The 22,366-nt window shown below is 38.1% G+C and overlaps 1 protein-coding gene across 7 annotated transcripts in view; it reads right to left on the bottom strand.

Moving 5' to 3' along the window:
- LOC118001829 (AT-rich interactive domain-containing protein 1B) overlaps positions 1-22,366 on the bottom strand; it is a 439,380-nt gene that overhangs the window by 235,774 nt on the left and 181,240 nt on the right. The window lies entirely within an intron of this gene.

Genomic DNA, 22,366 nt, shown 5'->3' with positions numbered 1-22,366 from the left:
AAAGCGGTGGCGCCTGGGTGGCTCAGTCGTTAAGCATCTGCCTTCGGCTCAGGTCATGATCCCAGGGCCCTGGGATCGAGCCCCGCATCGGGCTCCCTGCTCCTCGGGAGGCCTGCTTCTCCCTCTGCCTGCTGCTCCCCCTGCTTGTGCTCTCTCTCTCTCTGTGTCAAATAAATAAATAAATAAAATCTTTAAAAAAAAAAAAAAGAAAGCTGGAAAGCTGGATGATAATTTGAGGCCCTAAAGAGATGTCTACCAGTCCACAAGCCTGGCTCGCTCACGAGGAGAGCTTCCAATCAGCATTGCAGTGCCTTACTCTTAAATATGAACACTTCGGAGTAATGCATTTGGCATAAGAGAAATTACAAAAAGTAGAAAGAGTAATTCCGAAGAAACAGAGATAATGCAGGGAAAAAAAAAAATTTTTTTTTTTGAAAAAATGGTATGACATCCATGAAACAAATAATGTTATAAAGAAGGAACAAAGTATCAAAAAAAAATACCCCACTTTGAAATAAAAGATAAAGAGAAAAATAAAATAGCAGTTTAGAAGATAAAGTCAAAGTTATCTCTTAGAAAACAATAAAGGAATGGAAAAATTAATAGAGGACAGAAAAGAATCAATCCAGTATCCAAATCCAACCAATAGGAATTTTGGAATTAGAACAGATAAAGGGAGAGAAAGGAATTATCAAATAAATATTATAAGATAACTGCCTAGAAATGAAGACTAGTACAAACTTAATGCCCAGAACAATGAAGAACAAAAAAAGACCCACAGAACCACATAGCATTATTTTAGGATAAAAATCCTTATAGCTCCCAGGGAATATGGGGAAATATGTCACATATAAAGAAAAGGCCACTCATCATCAAAACGGTATCTAATTTCTCAACAGCTACATGAAGCATTTAAATGCAGGAATATCAGAAGTTAGGTTTTATTTATTTTTTTAATTCTTAGAGAAAACTGTTTCCATTCTAGATAACTCAATCTAGCCTCGTCAAACAAACTATATAAATGTGAGGATATAGTAAAGCTATTTTTAAAAACACAAGGTCTAAAAAATTTACATCCCAAGCACACTTTCTCATGAAGCTACTGAAGGATGTGCACAATCAAATGACAAGTGACTTAGAAAACAGAATATCCATATATAAAAGGCAAAGAGTCACAAAAAGAATGAATGAGCATCCCAGGAGATATCTATATACATTTAAGGTAACAATCACTCCAAATTGGGGGAAGAGGCTCTGGAAATCCAGAAAGTACGTCTGTTGGGGGAAAAAAAATAAAATTGAAGAAACTCATCTGACAGGTGTGAAAGTATGAAAAACTATGTTATAGCTTCGCTGCTGGAGGGTACAACCCTAGAAAGACCTAGTTAGATAGTCAAAGAAAATAAACCATAAGAAAAAAATGAGGCAGACTTTAACTCCAGGCAAAACTAAAAGTTATCCAAGAAAGGAAATGTAATTACTGTACAGTACAATATTTACCTTAATAACGAACCATACTTAAAAAGATTAATAATGAAAACCGTAATCTGGTCTTCACTGAAAAGCTGAGATATGATTACCCTGGGAGAATGAGGAAGAGTGGGAATGAGAAGGTTTAAAACTGCTATAATCCTTACCTACGCAAGTCATTAAATAATGCTAAATTGAAGAATTTAGAAGATAGTATATATTGATTGTATGAATGTACATTCTTAAAAGAAATACAGATAAAAACTTTTTTTTTTTAACATCACCTATAGTTACACATTTCTAAATTTGGTCTTGTTTTTTTTCTAAGATTTATTTATTTATTTATTTGACAGAGAGAGAGACCGAGAGAGAGGGAACACAAGCAGGGGGAGTGGGAGAGAGAGAAGCAGGCTTCCCACTGAGCAGGGAGCCCGATGTGGGGCTCGATCCCAGGACCCTGGGATCATGACCTGAGCCGAAGGCAGACGCCTAACAACTGAGCCAGCCAGGTGCCCCAAAATTTGGTCTGTTTTTGAAAACTCAGATTACCTGGGTTACAATATATCCTAGGAGAAAGGGACATATGTGCCTGTAACTCGTTTTTGTTTTCTAATGCTTGGTTCTATATACTTGGCATGAAGAAAGGCAGAGATTCTCCACTTCCTGATTTCAGTTAACTGGCCATTAATTACCTCCACTCACTTTACTACCACCCCTCAAAATAGAAAAATAAATAAAACAATCACCTGCCCTGTCCATGCCCCAGTAATGTGAATGTGTGGGCAATCTTAGAGACTAATGGTGCTTTCCAGCAGTCAGGACAGCACTGGCATCACACATAGGATTAGACAAGGGACGAGGCCTACCAGAAGCTGCCAGGAATCAGATACCTTTCAGGTTTTTGCGAGGTCATGAATTAAACAAAAACTGTGGTTTTACTCAACTGCCAGGATGAGAGAGATCTGTACTGAAATGTAAGTATCAAAATAAATATTGAATAGATTTACCATGGAATTGTTTCTTCCAGCGAATAAAAATGATTTAAATTTTAAGATCCTCCCTAAAATAAAGAGGTTTTCTCCACAAACATCAACCGAGATGTATGTATTCCTCTATATGATGCGGGCTCGATGTGGCTTTAAGCTAAAACCTCAGCTCCTGGTGCGCTGGAAATTACTGCTCCTTCTGCGATGTACAGACCCCATATGCTGCTGCACCAGCCAGGCCTCTCTGGCGTCCAGAAGACCTTCCCTCCATAGCACAACAATCCTCGCCGGGTCTCCTACCGTGCCTCGGCTAACAGCGCAGGATTTGTTACATGGCACTTTTCATGGAGGGCCTTTACCACTCAAGCAGGCGCCTCCTCCTCAAGGGCAAGCACCATGAATTTCATCGCCGTATCCCCAGTAACTAGCACACCGCCTGACACAGAATCTCAATAATTCTTTTCCTAAAAATTCTAGATATACTAATCAAATTATAACAATGCCATAATTACGGAGCTAAGCATTGTAAGAAATTCAGATGAGTGTTTAATGAGAAATACTAAACTTTTACAGATACTTTCTTTAGACTCTTTTAACTGGGGTGGTAAAAACGAAAGGCCACACTGCAATCAACGTTTAAAAGGAAGAACCAAATGACTAAAAATAATTCATGTTTGTATTTCATGCAAATCTCTAATGTTCCTGCACCACTGCCAACCTGAAATTCAGGTAGAGCAAGTAGTAATTTCCAATACCCTTAGCAGCAAAGAAAATGAGCAGCACCATCCTGTCCTCTCAACCTCCCACACCTGTCACTGGGGTAGGTAATTCCTACCCATGGCAATATATGGAGAGTTCACAGCTGAGTCGGTTTGTCTAACTGCATATTCTGTATAACGCAAACAGGATTCACTGGAACCTGATCCAGAAAGCATAAAAGTTTCCAAACAGGCATTTCAGCAGTTACTTTAGGTAGGTATTTTATTACAACGTGATAACAATAAATAATTGTCTTTGCAAAGCTGGGATTCCTGTCAGCTAAGAATTTTCAAATGATTCTGTAAGCAGATAAGTATAGAAACAGTAGTGACAGAACTACAAAATAGAAAAGCAAAATTCTTAAATCATAATCAGGTGACATCAACACTACTAGTACCTTCAGGATTATTTGCTTTATAAACTGAGATAAAGCACCAAAGACATTTAAATCTTCTTTCATTCATTAAGCAATTCAACAGCATTAAAAGTGGGTTTATTGCTTTTTACCTAAAAAAATAAATGTACTATCATGTACACTTGAGTCAGCTGCCCTCTGGAGGGAATATGGGGAGAAATGTGAAAGAGAATGAATTTGATTCTATTATAAAGAAACCCAAAAAAATAAAATGTAACTAGAACAAGTAATATAACACATTTAAATATATCCTCTACTGGGAGGCAGAACTTGTGATTCTCAAAAGGAAATGGCTCTTTTTTAGACTAATGAAGCCCAAAAATTACATTCTCTTTTGAATTATATTAATGAAGATACACCTATAATGGCACCAAGTAGGGTTTTAAGTCAAGATCCACATAACGAACTAGCACAGCAAAAATAACTTTTTACATGAAACACAAGAGTCTTCAATAATTTGTATCACAGAAAAAGTTTTTTCATGGTGTTGAGATGGATTCTATACGATATACTGGGACTTCCATGTTACTTGTAGTTTTTACACTAAAATGATGTCTAGAATATATTTATACAGTAAAACTGAAAGGCAGTAACAAAATTTTTTTTTTAAGATTTTATTTATTTGTTTGAGAGAGAGAGAGAGAGAAAGAGAGAGAGACAGCATGGGGGGGGGCAGAGGGAAAGGGAGAAGCAGACTCCCTGTGGAGCAGGAAGCCGATGTGGGGCTTGATCCCAGGACCCTGAGATCATGACCCTGCTTAACCAAATGAGCCACCCAGGTGCCCCAGCAGTAGCAAAATTTATGGAAGAAATCACTTTTTCTCAATACCACTTATGAAGAAATCTATATTTTCCCCTATTTTCAACTTCTATTGTCCTAAGTTCATTTCTATCACAGGTACTGCATTTACTCTCCCCTTTAAGAAAAAAAAAAAAAAACCTGGACAAAGTATGTAATGCAACAAGTTCTAAGACACTGAACATCAGGCAACAAGGACGGTAGTCCCTGAGATTGGAAAAAACAGGGAACCCTGTGCCTGCCCAGCTCACTGCCTAGAACGAGTTTCCAGCCACAGTGCAGGGTGGACAGCAGGCAGAGTTTGGGCATCTGGCCCCGCACTGAGGAAATGGAACTGGGAGCCCACAGAGGCTAAGAGGGCTGGTGTTCTCAGGGAAGAGAAAGTAAAGGAGAAAATTTCACAAAAGGGCTCGTGATACTAGCAGTCTCCCCTCTGGTACTCGGCAATCTTTAGCCCATGTGTGTGAAAGAACATCTAAAGATGGGGAAAGAACAAAAGAATTGGAAGGATTAATCCTCAGAGCTCACACAGTAGATTTCCTGTTCATGCCAGTCAGAGGGGAAAACGCCATGTAACTCTCCCCCCCGTTTATTTATTTTTGATGTAGTGTTCCATGATTCACTGTTTGCGTATAACACCCAGTGGTCCATGCAGAACGTGCCCTCTTTAATACCCATCACCAGGCTAACCCATCCCCCCACCCCCCTCCCCTCTAGAACTCTCAGTTTGTTTCTCAGAGTCCATAGTCTCTCATGGTTTGTCTCCCTCTCCGATTTGCCCCCCTTCATTTTTCCCTTCCTACTATCTTCTTTTTTTTTCTTTTAACATATAATGTATTATTTGTTTCAGAGGTACAGGTCTGTGATTCAACAGTCTTACACAATTCACAGCACTCACCATAGCACATACCCTCCCCAATGTCTATCACCCAGCCACCCCATCCTTCCCACCCCCCACCATTCCAGCAACCCTGTTTGTTTCCTGAGATTAAGAATTCCTCCTATCAGTGAGAACATATGATACATGTCTTTCTCTGACTGACTTATTTTGCTTAGCATAATACCCTCTAGTTTCATCCATGTAGTTGCAAATGGCAAGATTTCGGGGTTTTTTGATGGCGCATAATATTCCATTCATCTGTTGATGGACATCTGGCTCTTTCCATGGTTTGGCTATTGTGGATATTGCTGCTATAAATATTGGGGTGCATGTACCCCTTCGGATCACTACATTTGTATCTTTGGGGTAAATACCCAGTAGTGCAATTGCTGGGTCGTACAGTAGCTGTATTTTCAACTTTTTGAGGAAGCTCCATACTGTTTTCCAGAGTGGCTACATCAGCTTGCATTCCCACCAACAGTGTAGGAGGGAGGGTTCCCCCTTTCTCCACATCCTCACCAACATCTGTCCTTGTCCTGATTTGTTAATTTTAGCCATTTTGACTGGTGTGAGGTGGTATCTCATTGAGGTCTGATTTGGATTTCCCTGATGCTGAGCGATGTTGAGCACTTTTTCATGTGTCTGTTGGCCATTTGGATGTCTTCTTTGGAAAAATGTCTGTTTGTGTCTTCTGCCCATTTCTTGAATGGATTGTTCTTTGGGCGTTGAGCTTGATAAATTCTTTATAGATTTTGGATACTAGCCCCCATGTAACTCTTGAAAGGAATCTGCCTCAGGGCGCCTGGGTGGCTCAGTCGGTCAAGCGTCTCCCTTCACTCAGGTCATGATCCCAGCGTCCTGGGATCAGCAGGGAGCTCTGTGCTCAGCAGGGAGCCTGCTTCTCCCTCTCCTTCTGCCTGCCTGCCTGTCTGCCTACTTGTGATCTCTGTCAAATAAATAAATAAAATTAAAAAAAAAAAAAGGAATCTGTCTCAAAAGTAGGACAAAAATTAGTGCTAACCAATGCACAGGTCCCACTGACCAAAGCTTAAAAGTAAGGCTGAAAATGATCAAATTGTTTCCAAGTAACATAACTGGGTCCCACATCATGGATGCTTATACAATTATATATATATATATGTACATAAAGCTTACCATGTTTGGCACCCAATCAAAATTACCAGAAATGCAACAAAGCAGGAAAATATGACCCAAAGCAAAGAGAAAAAAAATCAATTGAAATACACATAAAAATGACAAAGATGATGGAATTGGTAGACAAGAATATTTGAACAGTTATAAATGTATTTCAGCTGCTTTAATTGGTAGAGAGGGGCGCCTGGGTGGCTCAGTCAGGTAAACGTCTGCCTTCGGCTCAAGTCATGATTCCGGGGACCTGGAACAGAGCCCCCCACACACACTCTCTCTCTCTTGCTCTCAAATAAATAAATAAATAAATAAATCTTTAAAAATAAAATAAAATGGTAGAGAAAAAGTGTACATCTTAGGTAGAGATATGGAAACAATGTGAAATAATCCAAATTGAACTTCTAGAGATAAGAACTACAATGTCCGATGTGAAAAATACATTGGATGTATTCAATGGCAATACAGAAGACTAGTAAACCTAAAACTGAAGACATGATACAGAAAGAACAAACGCAGACACGGGGAGAAAAACGAGACACTGGGAGATGTAATGTATACATAGCTGAATGCTGCAAAAGGGGAAGGGGGGTACAGAAAAAAATACATGAAGAGGGGCGCATGGGTGGCTCAGTCGTTAAGCATCTGCCTTTGGCTCAGGTCATGATCCCAGAGTCCTGGGATCGAGCCCCACATCAGGCTCCCCGCTCCGTGGGAAGCCTGCTTCTCCGCCCCCCACTCTCCCTGCTTGTGTTCCCTCTCTCGCTGTGTCTCTCTCTGTCAAATAAATAAAATCTTAAAAAAAAAATACATGAAGAAACCATGGCTGACAATTTTCCTAATCTGATGAACTATAAATCCACAGACCCAAAATGGTCAACAAACCCCAAGCAAGACACACGAAGAAAACTACAGCCATACACATGACTATAATCATCTTATAATTAAATTGCCTAAAACCAATGATAGAGAAAACCTTAAGAGGAAGTAGGAAAAACCCCTACATTACATAAAGAACAATGAGATAAGAAAAGACTTCTTGTCAGAAACACTGAAAACCAGAAGACAGTGGAGTAGTATCTTTAAAGTACTGAAGGAAAAATACTGTCAAACTAAAATTCTACATTCACTGAAAATATCTTTCAAAATGAAGTGATCATACATTTCACACAAAAAATCACAAGTGATTTTAAAAATGATAAACTGAACTTCAAAATTAAAGGCTTTTTTTTTTTTTTGCTTCAGAAGACACCTTTAAGAAAGTGAAAAGATAAGCCACAGACTGTGAGAAAATATCTGCCAGTTCTATCTGCCAAAGACTTGTATCCAGGAAACATAAAGAACTCTCAAAACTCAATAAGAAGACAGAATACCCCAATTTTAAAATGAGCAAAAGATCTGAATGGACTTCTCACCAAAGAAGGTATACAAATGGGTGATGCACTCATGAAAGGCTGTTCAGTATCTTGAGTTATTAGGGAAGTGCAAACTGAAACCCCAGCCGCATCCACAAGAATGGCTATAATGAAGGGATAGAAGATTCAAGAAGATGTGAGGATACAGAAAGGAACCGCTGGGAGGAATGTAAAATGGCACCGCCACCTTGGAAGTCTACTGGCAGTTTCTTAAATTGGGAGACAGAAATGTACCTTATGTCCCAGCAAAATTCCATTAGTCGGTAACTACTCAAAGAAATGAATGGGACACCTGGCTGGCTCAGTTGGTGGAAGTGCAGCTCTTGATCACGGGGCTATGAGTTCAAGCCCCATGTTGGGGGTGGAGATTATTTGAAAAACAGAGAGAGAGGAAGGAAGGAAGGAAGGAAGGAAGGAAGGAAGGAAGGAAGGAAGGAAGGGAAAGAAAAAGAAAGAAAGAAAAAGAAAGAAAGAAAGAAAGAAAGAAAGAAAGAAAGAAAGAAAGAAAGAACGAAAGAAAGAACGAAAGAAAGAACGAAAGAAAAGAAAAGAAAAAAAAGGAAAGAAAAGAAAAGAAAAGAAAAGGAAAGGAAAGAAAAGGAAAGAAAAGAGAAAGAAATGAAAACATAGGTCTACAGAAAAACTTACACATGACAGTTCCTGGCAGAACTACTTGTAATAACCAAAAGGTGAAACAACCCAAATGTCCATCAAATGGTAGATAAATACAGTGGATAGTGGGTAATTAAACCTATGGTAACAGCAAAAAGGGCCAGACAGGAGAAGCAGCAGTATGCTGATGTTATCAGGCTCCTAGGCTGAATGGGAAGTGGTACAGTAGAAGTTGAAGGTAGGCTATGATAAAGTAAAAATGTGTTATCTGAAACCTGAAAACAATACAACAAATTACACTAATACATTCCTCTGTTCTAGGTGATGTTACAAAGTTAAAACGTATCTGCCAGTATCTAACAAAAGGTAAGCTAAACGATAAGAGATTTTTATATGTGCTTTCACTTGGCTTTTTAATTATCTGAGTTTCACTGACATAACAATATGTCTTGTGTGAAGAAGACGGCAGAGAATAGTATTTGGGGTTGTTTTTTGTTCTGTGTTGTAAGGCTTTCAAGGAACAATTTAACCTTTATCCTTTCTAGTCTCAAGGAAAATTGCAACACTTTCCTCTCTACCTCCACACAATTAGCTTTTCATGTACATTAGCCAAACAAGATTATTTACTATAAAACTATTTGATAACCGTAATTCAGTGTGTTTTAAAATGTGGTATGCTGCAAAAATAGAGAGTCAATAATGCTTCCCTTGTGAGAAACTAAGAAGTATGAATAATGATTCTAGGACTCATATGGCTTTGTTATTACAAGGTTTATAAAGCTAAAGCTCCCAGAAGAGTTTACATGATTTAAAATCCTGAACTGTAGTCAATCTGAACTTGTTTAGATTGCACATCTTTATTCAGGTTAAAAAATAAAATGTACACAGGAATCACTACAGTATACCCACAGTAAAAACTCAAAATTCAAAACCACATTGCAGTTTTTACTTCACTCCTCTCCATATTCTCTGCTTTTTGTTCTTCTAAAATCCTAGGCATGGTCAATCCCTGAATGAATAAAATGATTTTTTCAAGTCAGGTGCCCTTTGGGAAATCACATCTAAATTAGCCCAGCAAAACGTTGCAGAAAAATGTTCCATGAGGAAAAACTTTGGAGATACAGACAGAATCTCTGTCCTGGGCCTGTAAGAACTAATCAGGACAGTCAAGAGATTTGGGGGTTGGAAAAACAACATAAAAATATAGACCACATCACCCTTTGTCTTCATAACCACAAATATATATCTATTTCCTCCGCTTTTCTATTTGTTACCAGAGTAAAATATGTCACTAAGTGGCTATGAAGGAATCTTAAAATAAATATATTTAAAATAAATATAACTACTGACATAAATTAGTAAATAAAACTGAACCAAAAATAAATGGGGGGGCACTCATTCAAGACAAATAAACCAGGGGAATGGTTGTGAGGAGTTAAAACTGTAAACTAAATGGAATATTCTGTATTAACTTCATGTGCCTCTAGCCTCTCTTTAATAATGGGAATTCTGTAATACTTAAAAAACTGAGTTCCTTTTAAATCAACAATAAAAAAATTGGTTTCACTGCATAAAAATAAAAACATATATGCAGAAAGATGAGCAACTTAGATACTCACTAATAAAATAAACCCACATATCCTATTAAAATTCATTTTAAAGTAATTTATACGTAACAATAAAGCACAGAATTTGAGAACCAGAACGGATATTAAAGCTCATTTAGTTGGCTCTTTATTACATGAACTTACAAACTACATTCACTTATACCAACACTTGTTCAAAAGAACCTGATAGGACAAGAGAAACATTCTATATTCTGCTCTAATATGACAGCGACTAACCACATGTTGCTATTTAAATTCATTAAAATGAAATAAAATTTAAAATTCAGCTCCTCAGTCCCCCTAGCCGCATTTCGAGTGCTCCCAGTCATGCGTGCCCGATGGTGGCTACGCCACACAGCATAGTAGAAGACTTTTTCAGTTGCATAATATCACGTGAGACTGTTAAAACACGCACTTGCAGTAGATCTATTATTTCTATGGTTTTCTATTTAGCCTCTTTAAAAGAACCAAAATAAAAAAAAATCCTGAAAGTTTAAAGTGCCTTTTTTTTTTTTTAATGGAAATATTTTTACCAGAATTCTTAGGCTCACCTTTTTGGTGGACAATTTGTTAGAAGATCGTTTGTCTTTAAGAGAAGTACCCCTGAACTGTAACCAATCCCATTTCTTTTTTTTTTTTTTTAAAGATTTTTTTATTTATTTATCTGAGACAGAGAGAATGAGAGAGACAGAGAGCACATGAGAGGGGGGAGGGTCAGAGGCAGAAGCAGGCTCCCCGCCGAGCAGGGAGCCCGATGCGGGACTCGATCCCGGGACTCCAGGAACATGACCTGAGCCGAAGGCAGTCGCTTAACCAACTGAGCCACCCAGGCGCCCCACCAATCCCATTTCTAATTTCTGTAGGTTCCTGGGGCTAGATCCAATTGAACATGAAATGACTCTGTAATTCAAGTATTCACATGAATCCAAGGAGAGAGCAAGGATCTACCTGGAAAGGTAAGACAGAGACAGCCTCCTATTTTAATAAACACCAATGGGTAAGAGGAGGATGTCAGCTTAGAATACTGGCTTCAAACTATGCTACCCAAGCTCATGTTTACATGCTTACTAATAATGTTAATCTTCCACCGTTAACTAAGGAAAAATTCTTCATCAAGGTTAAAGGATATCATTAAAATAAATACTTAACAGATTTGCAAATTTGATACTCAGAGGCAGACATGAGGGCAACAAGTGAAGTGGGTAGCTCACTGTCAGCCCTCCCTCATTCACTGGTGCAATAACACTGAGCAAACTCTGGCTTCCCCTGGCCCCTGTGGCTGCCTTCACCCTTTGCCCTACCATCTACAAAATAAAGCTACCAACCTAGCCCATTTACTTCTTATTTCTGATTGTCAGTCTCCCAGACATCATAAGTGCTCAATAAACATTTGAGAACTGTTTCTGTCAAGTACACAGATACTAAGCTAAAAGTCCTTCTAGAATTTCAATCTTAATAATTTTCATTTAGGAATTCTGGAGGAACTTTCCTGTCAAGGAAATAAAATGGATTATTTAAGGCTTTCTATGTACTATTTAAAAAATTTTTAACTTCAGGGGTGCCTGGGTGGCTCAGTTGGTTGGGGACTGACTCTTGATTTCGGATTGGGTCATGATCTCAGGGTCATGGGATCAGGCCCCATATCCAGCTCTGCTCTCAGCAGAGAATCTGCCTGGGATTCTCTTCTCCTCCCTTGGCTTTCCCTCTCTCCCTCTCTCTCTCAAATAAATAAATCTTTTAAAAATTTTTTTCAACTTCAGAACTATATGAACTAAGGAATGTAAATCTTTCCTAATTCATTCCCACTCTGGGCAGAATTCTAAGATGGCACCCAAGATTCCTGGCTTCTGTGTACATACCCTGTATAATCCTCTCCCTGTGATGCAGACAGGGCCTGTGAATATGTTGGGATATTACCCATGATTAAGTTGCATTATACGGCAAAGTCAGGGATTTTGCAAGTAAAATGAAGGTTCCTAATTGGTTTGAATTAATCAAAAAGGTGATTATCCCTGGGTGGGACTGACCTAATCAGGGGAACTCTATGTAAAGAGACAGATTCTCTCTAGCTGCCCTTGAAGAAAGAGGCTGCCGTAAGTTCTATGGCTACTAGGAAATAAACTGCCCACAACCATATGAGCTTGGAAAGGGACCCCAGGCCTCAGATGAGGTCCTGCCCCAACTGACACCCTCTTATCAACCTTAGGAGATCCTGAATGGAGGACTCAGCTATGCTATGCTTAGATTCCTGACCCCACAGGCGGTTTAAGCCTCTAAGTTAGTGGTAATTTATACAAAGCAATAGAAAACTAATACATACCCAAGCTCATCCACTGTTTACTGTGGGATATATCTTATTCAGAAATTTCCTCTGAATACACACACAGACACACATAGACAGACAGACACACACACACACATAGACAGACAGACACACACACACACACACACACAAACACTTCTCTGAACAACTCTGTTACATTGTGCTAATGTGTTATTATCCCCATTTTAAAGATAAGGAATTTGAAGCTAAGTGACATGGGGGAAAAATGACTAAGTCCTGCCGTGGAAGGCATTAGTTAGCTCTTTGCATTAATTAGTTCATGTAATCTTCTTATCAGTAAGGCTAGGAGGATCATTTCATTGATGACATAGCAAATCCTAAGAAGTCATAATTTTTCCAAGATCACAAAGTAAGAGCAGAAACAGGAATGTTTGAATTTGAGTCTATTTTATTCCAAAGCTCAAATATTCCAACAATTTTCAGTTCCTATTCTGTGATTACTCTTTTTCTTTAAATGATTTATTTGAGAGACAGCGAGAGAGCGTGTATGCACAGGCATATCAGGGGGAGGGGCAGGAGGAGAGGGAGAGAGAAACTCAAGCAGACTCCCCTGAGTGCAAAGCCCAAGAGGGGCTCAATCTCATGACCCTGAGATCACGATCTGAGCGGAAACCAAGAGTTGGACGCTTAACTGGCTACGCCACCCAGGCACCCCTCTGATGACTACTCTTAATCAGAAATAAATTTCTAAAAAGTTCATCAACAGTGAATTCAAGGACATGTGAGGACGGATGATAATACATTAGGAAACTCTGTCGTGTGTATGTATGATGAGCATCAGAGCGCCACTGGCTAAGGAACCAGCAGCAGGGAGAAAAATCAGGACCCAGAGAAAAGTAGAGATCTACACTTTCACACAAAATACAGGGGCAAAATTATGTTTCCCCACTAGAGATTCTGGAGTAGGTAAACAGGGCGGGTAAACCAAGGCTGAGAGAGAACCAAGTCCAGCCTGTGGATGTGCATTCTCTCAGGTCAAAAACATCAAGTACTGCAATTCAGCTTAAGCAAGACATAAAGAAGCTATAGAACACAGGGAGACAAGAGCAAAAGCCATGGAGGAAGGTGAAAGCAAAAGGCACCCAAAATGTTCCATCATGTCCATGAGCACAGAGAGATTTTGGAATCCTAGAGAGACACGATACAGAAGGCAAGTATGACATTAAATGATGCTTTACCACTAGCCACAGTTGTTCTGTAACTTTAAAGGATATCTTTTGAATGTTGTTTACTAATACCCAAAATTTGGCAGTATTAATGAAATATGATTAAAACAGTTTAGAACCATTAATATTCCAAAGTTTAAAATATCTTAGCAGACTTACCAAGCAATCTTGATTCAAATAGTAAAGTATATTTCATGTGTTACAGAATAAAATGTATGACACTTTTAAAACCAAAAGTAATGTTCTAAAAATCAAAGCTTTTATCAAAGTAAATATAAGATTCTATATAATCTCTATATTCTGTGTAGTTCTCTAATCAACACTGAAAAGGCAAACATTAATTTTCTTTACAAAGTATGAATTGCTTTAACCTAGAATTGGTTTGTCTGATCCCAGTCCATGCATAAAGACATTACAGAACAAAAAATAAGCAAGACAGAAGAAAACTAAATTGAAATTATTGAGCCCTCTAAGTTATCAGATATTGTCTCTTCTTCAGAAAACAAGGATATAGGGACGCCTCGGTTGCTCAGTTGGTTAAGCGACTGACTCTTGATTTCGGCTCGGGTCATGATCTGATCTCAGGGTTTGAGATCAAGCCCCCTCCACCACACTGGGCTCCAAGCTGGGCACGCAGTCTGCTTAAGATTCTCTCTCTCTCTCCCGCTGCCCCTACCCGCAGTTTAAAACAAACAAACAAACAAACCAGAATATTGAAGTATGCTTTTAAACTCCTATTCCAATAAATTTCCAGAGAGTAAGTTCCCCTGGCCACATAAAGCTCACATATGTTAAGTCACACATCTATAAATAAATAGTTATAAAACTAGTGATTGGAATAAAGCTGAATAAGGTCAACTAAGTTGGTTTTGGTTAATTACCATATGTAAAGTAAATGTATTATTATGAGGCCTTATTTTTTTTTTCCTGACACCTCTTTTCAATAAATGCATACAATTCTGCCTCACCATGCATGAATTCAGCAGCTTAAACAAAGTTAATTCAGACTACACTCTTTTCTCCAGCTGGTTATCTTAAAACATGTACTAGCACTCACAGTGAGAATCTACCATAAAAATCCAGCATTACAGTACAAAGCCAACCACCACTGACCCTTAGGCTGGAAAGGGATACAATTTTAGCTAAGACCAACAAACTTATTCTGAACAGAGATGTGCATTCATGTTAAATATCTTCTGGATAATTTTGTTGACACAAAACACAAATAAAATCAACTGAGATATTAATAGGGTATTAATGGAAACTCAGTGTCCGTTCTTGAAATAATTTACAAATAAGTTACACTACCCAAGTTCATCTCTAAAGTCAAGTTGTTTAGGCATGCCTGGGTGGCTCAGTCGTTAAGCGTCTGCCTTCGGCTTAGGTCGTGGTCCCAGGGTCCTGGGATCGAGCCCCGCGTCGGGCTCCCTGCTCTGCGGGGAGCCTGCTTCTCCCTCTCCCTCTGCCACTCCCCTGCCTGTGCTGGCTCGCTCTCGTTCTCTCTCTCTCACTGTCAAATAAATAAAATCTAATAATAATGATGATGATGATGATGATAATAATAAAATAAAAAAATAAAGTCAAGTTGTTTGGAACCTGAAATGCATTTTCCTAAAATATACTAAATTGAAATTAAATTTCTCAGCCTATAGACAGAATCAGTGATACCGGAAACTATCCTTTACAACAGTGCTTCCCCTGGAGCGAAAGTCACCACCAGCTTCATGCCGAGCGTCCGCTCCACATGTGTCTGGCCTTCACTCACATGTAGTAAGAGAGGTACTCTCAGATGCTCCTATCCCTTCACTCCAAGCAGCTAGCACAGAGCCTCGAGCCAGAATAACCATTAAGAACAAAAACGAGCCACCATTTACTAGGGTGCTGCATGTGCATGATCTCAAGTTATCCTGACAATAACTTGTAAAGAAGGAACTTTCATTTCCATTTTCAGCAAAATAAACAGGTGAAAAGATGAATCAAGTAAATTGCTCAGGTCACAGAGCCAGAAGTGGTGGGGCAGAGATTCAAACTCAGATCCGACGAACCCCATTCTTATAAATGTATCTTATAACCACAGGAAGTGTTAAGAATTTTGAGATTATAGGATTATAGGTAGCCCTACATTCACAGAGGATATTTCTAAAAACATGTACAAAACCAAAGAGCAAAAGCTATCACAAAGGGGGCTCCGTACCAGACACAGCAATGAGGATGGGGACGAGAATGATGAAGAAGGAGAAGTGCTTAATTTGTACTTTGCCTCCTAAAACATAATCTCCAATGAGGATTCATTTTCTTGTTAAAGGGCAATGAATAATCAGTTAAGACAAAGATTTTCTAGATTCATTTTCTCCAAATGTTTCACATCTTTGTATTACGTATTTCAGACTGATTTCTCATCACTAGTTTTGTCACTGTCAATTTCCCACTCTGCGGCGCCCGGCTGGCTCAGTCGAGATGCAGCTCCTGATCTCAGAGCCATGAGTTCCAGCCCCATGTTGGGCATAGAGCTTACTTGAAAAAAAAAAATCTCATTTTTGCCCTCATTTTTGTAAAATGAGGGTGAAATGAGCAAAATATTCAAATATTTATATCAATTTACAACACTTAGTACTAAAACTAAAATACTGGCTACCAAGTAGCATTATCAGTAACAATAGTTTAAAATAATCATTTCCAGGGGCGCCTGGCTGGCTGTCAGTAGAGTGTGCAGCTCTTGATCTCAGGGTTGTGAGTTCAAGCCCCACATTGGGTGTAGAGATTACTTGAAAATAAAAATCTCCAAAAAAAATTAAATAAATAAAAGAAAATAATCCTTTCCAGGTAACGAGTAACATCTAGGTAAGGTGCTGTCTGGCTAACTATGTGGGAAAGCATGGCCCTGTGGCAGGTCAGTCTCCTTCACTCTGCCCCAGCAGGCACAGAGAGGGAACAGACAGGGAAGGACTGGGAAAGGCTGCTGGTGACTGAAGGGGAACACAAGGACAGTCCTTTCCCAGGACATAAAGAACAGGAAACAAGTTCAGTGCCCTGAACTCTACACGAGTGTGAACTTCGCATACATCTACTGCAAAGATTTACTTAACTGAAAAGAAAAATAAATTTTGAAACTGAGTTTCCTATGGGATGAATCAAAGTTCTTCATGTATTTTATTTCCACTTCTGTCAAAATACCCACAAGCCCCCCAAAATCACATTCATACAGTATTCATGTTTCAAATACAGTTATAAGTTAGTTGTAAGGATAATTTCAACTCACTGATCAATTCAAACAACATTAGATACATTCAAAAGTCTAAAGCTTAAATTTTCACTATAATAACAATTATGAATATGCATATGCTTTAACCCATAAAAGCAGATTGGAAATTTCTATTTCAAATGACATACATAAAGTAAATTCATATTACTGTATTTTATAGCACTGAAACAAATTTTATGCACCAACTACACAGATATACACACATTTTCTCCCTTCTCCCTTTCTTTCTCTTTTTTACTCATCATTCAGAGCAGTGAAAATCAGTCAAAAGAGGGAAGTACCAGGAGGAAAAAGATCTCATTTCCAAATTAATCATTAACCTGATGGGTGACAGCTGATTTATCTTCATGACTTTTTCATACCTATTTAATGGCATTTCCTATAGTTATTCTTTTCTTAATACTGTGAATATTCCTATCTGAAGAGCATATATGTATGTATGTGTGTGTACCTATATTTGTGCATGTAGAAAACTACTTTGTATTCATTCAGTAAACATATCTTTACATGTTCAAATATGAAGTATATTTTGAAAAATAGAATACTATGACCCCTTCAAGTCCCTCAAAAGACCAGGTTTACATCTCTCTAATGATGGTTGAGATGAAGTCTCTAATCAAGGAAATTAAAAAGACAACATTATCAATACTAACAAACAGCAAAGACAGAGAAAAGGAAATAGACTAAGATATTAAAAGAACTAGAAAAAAGATGTTATTAAAAGTTATCTATATTATATTGTGATAACTTTTCCCCAAACTGAAACCACTCTTTCTAAGCAAAATAAGAAAATTAATAAAATTTTAAGTATGCCCTTTTTTTTGGTTTCAAGTTTTTATTTAATTCCAGTTAGTTAACATACAGTTTAATATTGGTTTCAGGTGTAGAATCTAGTGATTCATCTCTTACACGTAGGACACCCGGGGCTCTTCACAAGTGCCCTCCTTGGTCCCCATCACCCATTTAGCCCATCTCCCTGCCCATCTCCCCTCCAGCAAACCTCAGTGTGTTCTCTAGCGTTAAGAGTTTGTTTTCTGGCTTGCCCCTGTTTTAAAAATCTTGGTAAACTGTGAAAAGCAATATACCAGTTAAGTATTACGTGCCCACTCTAAAGTCTTAATGTGAATTTCAAGTTAAGAAATGGTTAGTTAGGATTTGTTTGGCTATAGGTCTGTCCTGTTGAATGATAACAGTACATACAAACGGAGACTCATCCCATTTACCAGAAAGAAAATGGACAGCATATCCTAAATAGCTTAGACATACTGTAGGTTGTGGCCCCTGTGTTGAGGCCAGATTATCACCCAGTTCTGCTAGGACGGCATCGACAGTAAATAAAAGCAAAGCAAAAAAAAAAAAAGCAAAGCATGTTAATATACAAAGGATATATCCCAGTAATTTCAAAAAGTACATCTTGCCTACATCTTAAAGACAAAATTACATAATCTGAAAATTCTCAGAACTTAGTCAAGATTATTGCATTTTTGTATGATGTGCAATAAACTCCAAATGTATATTTAATTATGACTTTTGGATAATCAAGCTAACAAAAAATAATTTTACTGTCCACAAATTCCCCCCACCAAAGATAATTAGCAAACTGTAACTCTGTATTAGGCTCCAAAATGTCAAAATTTTGCTTGATATAACAGAGCTGGAAAAGGAGGCTATTAAACCTAGCTCTATCTTTGTATTACAATAACTCTTCCCCTAAACTGAAACCACGAAGTTTTTATTTTAAACTTAATAGAAGTTTATTCTAAGCTTTCTACGGCTATTAATACATATTCATGAATTCAAGTGCAAATTTAGTTTATTCCATTAACCCCTGCTAACGTGTGCAAAACAGGCACAGAATAATCAACAGTAATTTTTCTTAAATGACATACTCTTTCCACACTGTTAAGAGAAAGTAGGAGGGACATTGAGCAAGCAAGAGAGCCGCTGCTCAAAAACAAGCCTGGGAAAGTGGAAAACACCGGTCTCATGCTCTTACCAGGGGCACACCTGGATAAAATTGAGAAATCAGCTGTGCCATCACACTTAATAAAAGAATCAACAAAGTAATGGCAGGGAAAGCACTGCTGCATTATGTTATTACTTGGAACCTTTAAAAAATATTTTAAAAATGAGAAACTCCTGATTACATTGCTGTATGCAAGGGGGCGGGGGGAACAGAAGGGGAAGAATTGAATTTCTAAAACTGCTGCTAACTGATGTCTACCACAGGGGGAATAGAATACGCATGTAGATGTATATTCAATGAAAAAAATAACTTATGAAATATTCATTTGAAAAGTAATTAAGTCTTGCATTTGAAAAGCTAACCTTTCACAACACAAAAATCATCATGCAGCTTTGAGATTAACACAGTCTTATGTCCTTTGGTGCTTATTACAATTTATTTAGCTCCTCATCTACGTTGATACTTGGATTGTTCCTATATTTTTCATTTCCTACAAGTCAAAATAAAAAGAACCAAAGAATCATTCTCCCCAAATATCCAAAACAAAACCTTCACAGACCACATACACAAGATATAAATATAACTTCAGTAAGTTCTCCTAAAATATTTATGAAGAAGAAACCTTTTCAGGTAAGAGAATCCATACATCCATTGAGGTTAAGCTCTTTAAAAAACAGATGTTTTAAAATGTATCTTCTTTTTTTCAAAATCAGTAACTCCAAATTTACAATTTTTACACACAGAGACATACAAACACAGATACATGACCTTCTATGACCTGAGCATACACATAAAAGTATGTTACCATGAAAGAATTTAAAACCACAAATCTCTCAAACCTATCCTAATTTTCCCTACACAAAATACCGTATTTGCCTCTCTGTAGTCTCAGCACAAAAAAAGATGAAGAGATGTGGTTTTTTTTGGTCAGGAGAAGAAATTAGTAGGATTTTAGGCTTCAATGGCCAAAACAGACTATTAGCTTCCATTTGGGATTAGTCAAATAAGCAGAGTGGTCTCTAAAGTGTCACCAACAGATAGCGATAAATTCTCAAAATGAGACTTATCACCACCTGCTTTTCTCATGTGGAAGGGAATGAAAAAAGCTGATTCAGCACATGCAGTATATCCATTCAAGTCACATACTACTGATGTCACAGAGAGCCCTGACCGCTCACAGTCCTGACGAGCCAAAGGTCACGAGATGAGTTAATTAGGCATGCAGCTGAGTCCATGACAAGGCCAGTCCATTTTTTTTTGGGGGGGGGGGAGGGTGCGGGTAAAACTGAGGACAACACTCCCCACAACTGTAAAAGTCAAGCTTCTAAGAGTGACAGAAGAGATTCGGAAACTGAAACAAAAGAGTGGTGTGCAAGGATCCCTCATTCACGCATTCTGAAGGAGCTTCTTTCCATACTTGGCAAGCACATACTGATGCTACAGAAAGGCACAAAAAAAGGCTACAGAACCCAGATTTATGCCACGCCCAGTTCTTTCATCCCTCTCAGACCTCTCTCTCATAAGCACATTAAAAAATCTCTATTTTCAAAATAAACATAATACAATTTCTGTAAACAGGGAGAATCTTACATAAACACACCAAGAGGAAAAGTTTGTTCTAAGGAGTCTTGTTTATTTATAAAACAAACTCTTCCATGGTTCTGACTTAAAGTAGCATTTGATCATTCTTAGTAAATACTACTCAGAAAAAAAATTTTTTTTTTGGTCTAAGTATCATTTTGAACCCTAAAGCTCAATGTAACAAAGAAGGCAACTCAAAACCGCAATACTTAATTATACGGTATATTTAGGTTTAATACTTTCTTAAACAGCCTTATTCTGTATGGATGCTATGCAATCATTTAAAATGAAGGCATACAACTATATCTGACAAGAAATTACGTTAAGTTTTCCCTGCAGGTTATAAAACAGTATATAGCTGATATGACCCTGTTTTTCTCAAAGAAATGAATTACCCAAGAATATACAGAGAAAAAAAATCGAAGATACAGAAAATAGTAATCCCAACTTTACAAATGAATATATATTACCTATGTGGTTAGGATAACCAGTAAAGCTCTTTTTTTTTTATTCTTATGTTAGTTCCCATACATTACATCATTAGTTCTAGATGAAGTGTTCCATGATTCATTGTTTGTGCACAACACCCAGTGCTCCATGCAGAATGTGCCCTCCTCAATACCCACCACCAGGCTAACCCATCCTCCCACCCCCCTCCCCTCTAGAACCCTCAGTTTGTTTTTCAGAGTCCATCGTCTCTCATGGTTCGTCTACCCCTCTGATTTCCCCCACTTCATTCTTCCCCTCCCGCTACCTTCTTCTTCTTCTTTTTTTTTTCTTAACATATATTGCATTATTTGTTTCAGAGGTACAGATCTGAGATTCAACAGTCTTGCACAATTCACAGCGCTTACCAGAGCACATACCCTCTGGGGAGTAAAGCTCTTTTTAACTAGAGAAAACACTGAGCAATAGGTTTCTTTCCTTCTTTCCAATCTAACTCTTCATTCCTTATTTGATGCAAGAATACAACAGTTAAATAAAATAAGCCCACTAAAACAAACAGAACCTACCTACTGAATTAGTTATGTTAACTCTACCATACTGCTAAAGAAATTGACATAGGTACAGATTTTTGAAAAACTACTTTACTAAGAAATTAAAAAATTAAGAAGCACTGCGATTCATTTTACTCTTTTTATTTTGAGATTTTAAAATAACAAGGTAAAAAAAGAAATCGGAATCTACTGCTGAATTGTCATTTACCCTTTTATAGTATTTTTAAAGAATATATATGTATATACAAAATTATATACATTACATACAAAATTATCTATGAAATAAATCAGTACACCCATTCTTTCTAGTAAAAATAGAGTGGGTGGCATAGTGGAGTTGACTTATTTTTATAAGAAGAAAGAACTGGCAGGCTGCTTCCTCCACATGGTATTTCTTACTTTATTATGGAATACATAGAATGGTTTTTTCTTTTTAGAAATACATTCCTCAGAAAACAAAGTCTCAATAATATAAGATCAGACAGAGTTGTTCTTTAGCCTCATTTGCCCACTTATTTCTAGTTCAAGAAACCACAGCAAATACTACCTGTGTGTCAATTTCACATTCAACAGGAGATAAAAGTTAGGCACCATCTTGCCCTTCATTGCTAATTTCAAGGATTCCCAGTAACACTGCTGATCGCCAGGCTTCTATCAAGAGGTCACTCAAAAGTGGTCCCCCTGAGATAAGGACCCAGAGCAGGTGAAGGGCAAGGCGCATGTGCTGATGCAGTAGCTCCAGACCCTGCTACCCAGGGCGATCCAAATGAGGACAGAGGCTCGAAGGTGCAGCGCTTGCCCATGGGCATCCACCAGCAAGCAGCTGAAGGGCTGGGCTCAATGCTGTGCACATGAAATCACCTCGGTTCCACTCAGAAGAGCCAAAGTCACAATTCTCTCAAGTCAGCATTCCACTACCTCCCGAAGGTCCTCACCAGTGATTTCTTTCATTTTACTCTC

This window comes from Mirounga leonina, unplaced genomic scaffold, assembly GCF_011800145.1.
Source record: "Mirounga leonina isolate KUSES-001 unplaced genomic scaffold, KU_Mleo_1.0 Mir_54, whole genome shotgun sequence".
In the NCBI taxonomy this organism is placed as follows: domain Eukaryota; kingdom Metazoa; phylum Chordata; class Mammalia; order Carnivora; family Phocidae; genus Mirounga; species Mirounga leonina.
The sequence above is the reverse complement of the archived record's forward strand: the minus strand, read 5'-3'. Positions and strand labels throughout refer to the sequence as shown.